Here is a 5,637-nt window from a genome sequence, read left to right as displayed (position 1 = left end):
TTGATGTAATAAAGTTACCACAACTGATGGAGTTAGATCCTGACGGACCTCCAAATTATACTAGCATCTTTCCAAGAACAATATTAATATCTCGTCATTGCAATCATTTTTTAACAAAGAGGTAAATTTATGTCACATTTGATCTTATAGATTGATTTAGGTATTTACAAGCCAACAAAGAAGTAGATTTATAGTCGCCCAAACAAGAATAAAACTTTAAACACCCTGGATCATCTAAACACACCTTATCAACAAGCACTATAATCACCCTGGACCATGTCTTAGTCAAACTTTGAGTTCAGTAAAAACTCTATCAACTCATCTAACACACACCTTATGAACTTAAATGTTGTTTATTGCAAATAAAAGATAATATTTTTACCTTCCACGGCCGGAGTTTGCACCAAAAAGCAAAGATTGAAAACCATTTTCATTGATTCGGCTGAATCAGGCTGTCGGTTAGGTCGATTGGGGACGACTGCAGGTGTCGGATGTTGGTGGTTGCAGCCGATTGGAGTGGAGAAAAGAGAAACTTGGTGGGTAAGGTATGTTATCTAAAATTTGATGTTTTAAACATGTCGTGAATTAGAACAAGTAGGTTTTTAATATATATGTGCTTATATATATAATTGCTTATAAAGACGAGCATAATTGTTTGATTCGTACACAATGCGGTGGGGAAATCCTAGTTTAAAAAATCAATTAGTAAATAAGAAGTGGAATACTATTTACTAGTTATGATTAAAAATGTGTTAATGTATCTGAACTGCAAACAAGTATTCAAGTATAACATCTGTTTTCGTATACATTATTCATCGGTGTAAATACAATGCAAAAGAAAATACTAACTTATGTTAACAACACAAGAAACAACACCAATTTAAATGTTTATATTGTTGAAATTCTCAATACCCTGCAGTATCTCAAGCTTATGTGTGTCATCATCACCTAGAAACTCAGATCTTAACTTCATAAGTAACCGCCCTAAATAGTTGAGACCTTCACCATCACGGCCCCTACCCCAGAAGAGATCATGAGGCGAAGCTTCGACCAATATAGAACCTGACGTTGATAAAAGCATTGAATTCAAGTGTGGGTAAATTGAGAATTTGCATTTTAATGCTTTATACATCACCTCTCTTTTCATGCTTTCCCAATCAGCCCTTACCTGCATGCATGCCCAATGTGTTCTATTAGTTGACTTTTTGTTATCCACTAATAGTGTTCGTATGAAATTGTCGAAAAACTCGGATAGCATCGTTAACTAAGTGAAGGGTATACCATATCTGGGTGCTCCCTTTGTGTTCTCCTTCCCATCTGCGCCGCTTCTTCAGGACTTTTGGCTGAACGTATTACTTCAATGTAATTTCTTGCATTAGGATTGCATGACCCCACAAACTTTTGTGCCTGCATTTTGTGGGAAAATTATATCTCAGATCACACCATATGGATCATAACTAGAGTCTAGATGTTTTGACTTGTTACCCAAACTGTATGACCCCGCCCATTTTACCTCACATCATAATGTGGGAAGCTACAACCAGTTCAAAAAATCACCTGATAATAGTGCTGTACACTTGACCAAGTGACACAGTCACCCATTCTCATCAGGTAATCTGATTGGATGAGATGAAAAGTTGGAGAAACTCCCATATGGGTCCCATGTCTTGTAGAAGAATATGATTGGTGAATCATAAGGAGATAAAGATGGATCAATGGCCAAGGTTTCATCAACCGACGGAATCACAGGCGTCATATCAGGAATAGGTTGCAGATAACCACTTATAAGCACATCAGATCCTATCTACCATTGTAGTCAACATGATGCGAAAAATTAGATTTTTGAATGTATACTTTATAATTATAACTTATTGATCAAGTATATTTTTTACGAACCTGCTCATAAGAAACATCAATCAACTCCAAAGCCTGTGTCATTTCAACCATTCCAAGCTCCCCAACAGGCGAAGGCGCATTCTTTCCACCAATTATTTTCGGAGCAACAAAAGCATGCACCTGCATAAACAAACCTTGTATTTTTAGGTGGTTTGCAATCAGAAACACAAAACACAAACACAAACAGACCTTATGTATGACACCAGCTGAAATAGCGGATGCAGATAATGCCCCGCCACATTCCCATAGAATTGAAAGATATCCAAGATCATAAAGGTAATCCATCACATCTTTGGGATTCAGGCTATCAAACTCCACTACTTCAACACCTTTTGATGCAAGAAACTTCTGGAAACTTCTTCTTGCACCTCTCTGAGTGGCGACTATTGTCGGTGCTTCTCTGACATCCCAAAGATTTGCAACCTCAGGAAGATCAAGAGTTTGTGACATGACAATTCTCATAGGTAAATGTCCACCTGATCCATGTCTTGGAGTTAACCGTGGATCTGTATTTACATATGAAGCAAGGTTCAGTAAAAAAAAATGAATCCATAGTCTGCAGAAATTATACAGTTAGCAGACAATAAAGACATAAAGTTGCATACTATCTTTGCGTACGGTACTTCCTCCGACAATAACTGCATCACTTCTACCGCGTAACTCAAAAACATGAGATCTTGATTTTGTGCTACTTATCCATGTTGAGTGCCCACTAGTAGCAGCTATTTTTCCTATCAGAATATGAAATAAACAACGGATACTTTTAGCTTAAGATAAAATTCAATATAATTATAAGTGCATCATGATACTAACCATCAAGGGTCATTGCATACTTGAGAACAGAGAATGGGACTCGACAAGCTGATCTATATAGCAGAGGAGCATTGACAACGAGACATGATTTTAGAGCGTCCTAGAAAAGTATAAAATATAGTTAACTAACAGATGCATACTAAAATATCACATGTTTCAACCTGAACCAGTTTTGCCAACTACAATTCAGAGCATACCTGGATGGAGATACTTGGAATATCTTCCCCAAGAACATCAACCTGCAGTCCTTGAGTTCTTAATGTTTGAATAGCTTTTCCCCGAAGATGTTGTAAAGGATGTCTGATCCCGACAACAACTCTAGTGATTCCTGCCTAAGGATTAAGCCTCAGTTGCATGTACATTTGAAGTCAATTTTCTCATTAAATTAACTTCATTTGATAATAAAATAATCCACACAAACCTATTATTTGTTGGGGAAATTTCAGAAACCGGATGATCAGAGAGCCGTGTAATCACTCTCAGATCAAATTATTTCGGTGGTTCACCCGAATAATTCAATCGGATACAACTCTGATTTTGAGAAATTGAACCAGTGTATGTTGTTTTGTGGGAAAATGATGAACCAGTAGATTGTAACCAAAAACTGTCTACGAAATTGGTTTTTGGGGTTGTAACTGCCTCATGGCAGTTGCCTCTATTTTTCAGACAAACAATAGCCAAAAAACTGTCGTCTTTTATCATTTCGAAAATGATAAAAATTCCAGAAAATAAAAATTTCTGATACAGTTTCATTAAGGCAATTTAATGAAAATAAAATTTTTCCAAGCTGACCCCAGCCAGGGGCTCTGCCCCTTGGAACCCGCAAGGGGCTGCCGCCCCTTGGACCCTGCTCCCAGGGGCGCTGCCCCCGGACCCCCCGCCAAGGGGGCGCTGCCCCCGGACCCCCGCCAAGGGGGCGTTGTCCCCTTGGAACCCCCGTAGTGTACTTCGAATAATAACTCAAACAAACGTGCACTCCCGCACCTCCTAACTTGCTTGATGTGTATTATTATTCGCTTTGATCACCAAGTCAATCCCCGATTACACTAAAATATCTAACATTATTATTATTCTATGCAGTTAATATTGGTGATATATCGGTTATATCAGTCATATTGGTCCCCTAGTTAAATATCGGTGTCAAATATCCGTCACAATATCGTTACCGATAATATCATTATCAGCGATATTGACCAATATTTGTCAATATTTGACCGATATTTTACCGCATTACTACATAGTTATTATTATTATTATTCAAATAAATTAAGTAATTAAACAAACGCAAAAACCTTTATAAAAGCAGAAACAGCAGTAAAATCGCCATGACAGTCTCCAGGTTCCATATTAACATACGCAGTGGCGCCACGGCAGTACTCTCCGGCGGCCTCAACCGCCTGAACCTCCGCAGGCTTCGTACCTTGCGCGTAAAGGTAACCTTCTCCGACGACGTTTCTGGCGGTTGCTATGACGCAACCGAAGTTAGGGTGTGGCGAGGTGAAACAGGCGGACTTATCAGATAAATCGGCGGCGCGTTTGACGTAGGAGGCGTCGAGCGCGTGGTGATGGTTGTAGGTGCAGTTGATGATGGAGGTTGGGTGGCGCGTGAATGAGGGAGTGAACCACATTGCCGTCGTCATGGCGGATTAGAGGTTCTGTGGCGATCGGAGGGAATGTCATAAGCATGCCCTTTTATTTATGTTTATTTTTTTAAGGTTTTAACGGCTAAAATGACATGAATCATGCCTTTTAAAAGTTTAACTACATACATATTTATGTTTATATTTAGGGTTTTCTAACGGCTGAAAAGTCATGAATCATGCCTTTAAAAAGTTTAATTTAGTATTTACTTTTATATTTAGTGTTTTTTTAACAATTAGATATAAAACTACTTTATTTTGAAACAACTTATGAAAATTATGTCGAGATTAGGGGTATTTAAAAAACTCGTGACTCGCAACTCGCTCGAAAAAAGCTCGAAGAAAGCTCGACTGTTAACGAGCCAACTCGGCTCGTGAGCTGGCTCGATAAGGTTTACATCCTTCATTTTTTTTGTCCCCACATCGGCTTAGAAAACAAAAACTAAGGGAGTATTTCCCCTATAAAAGAAGGTAACGATATTGTATAAAGTAAATTAACTATTTATACTTGCATATTTAGTTCATATGGTTAAATTAAATGGCAATGATGACCCTTAATCTATGAAGAAATTCATTTTATTGGTTTTTAAGTTTTGTGGTTTTTTATTAGTTCGAGCTAGATCGAGTCGAGCCGAGCTAGCTCGAGTTCTAATCGAGTCAAACTCAAGCCTCAAATCTCAGCTCGATTCGAAATTCGAGCTCGAGCCAAGCCAGCTTGAATCGAGTTCGAGCTCGAGCTGGGTCTAGCTCGGCTCGTTTACAGCCCTAATCTTTACTACCTTATATAGCATAATATGTGGGTAAAATTGTAATTTACTCTTCGCTTTAAAACGCTTAATACTAATTTTGCTTTGTAGAGTACAAGTGTTATATACAATAATTTATAATTTATCGAGCCAAACTCGAGCTTTAGAAACAAAGCTCGAGCTTGAGCTTTCGTAAGTTAAATTAAACGAGCTTGGCCTCGGCTCGTTTGCACCCCTAGTAAAGATACAGATAACCTAATTTAATTATTTAAATTTGTCATAACCTAATATATCTTTAACTATATGTAATATTTAACATTTAGAAAAAACAAATGCCTGGTTTTGTTTATTATTTTTATATCTCGGGCTGACCACTCGTCACCTTCAGACGTATTTTCTATAGTTTACCCTTTTGGTTTTAAAGTAAAAGATATATGGATGGGATTAGAGGTGCACAAAATCGAATTTTTTTATCTGGTTTCAAGTATGGATCTTGGTACTGGTATGACCGGGTATGCAAAAATCGAATATTGACCATAACC

At 37.9% G+C, this 5,637-nt stretch overlaps 1 pseudogene; it reads right to left on the bottom strand.

Annotated features, from left to right (window-relative positions):
* Positions 1-758: 758 nt before the first annotated feature.
* Positions 759-4,416, bottom strand: LOC118479257 (annotated as a pseudogene).
* Positions 4,417-5,637: the final 1,221 nt, after the last annotated feature.

The sequence above is a fragment of the Helianthus annuus genome, chromosome 9 (assembly GCF_002127325.2).
Source record: "Helianthus annuus cultivar XRQ/B chromosome 9, HanXRQr2.0-SUNRISE, whole genome shotgun sequence".
In the NCBI taxonomy this organism is placed as follows: domain Eukaryota; kingdom Viridiplantae; phylum Streptophyta; class Magnoliopsida; order Asterales; family Asteraceae; genus Helianthus; species Helianthus annuus.
This window is presented reverse-complemented; position numbering and strand designations above follow the sequence as displayed.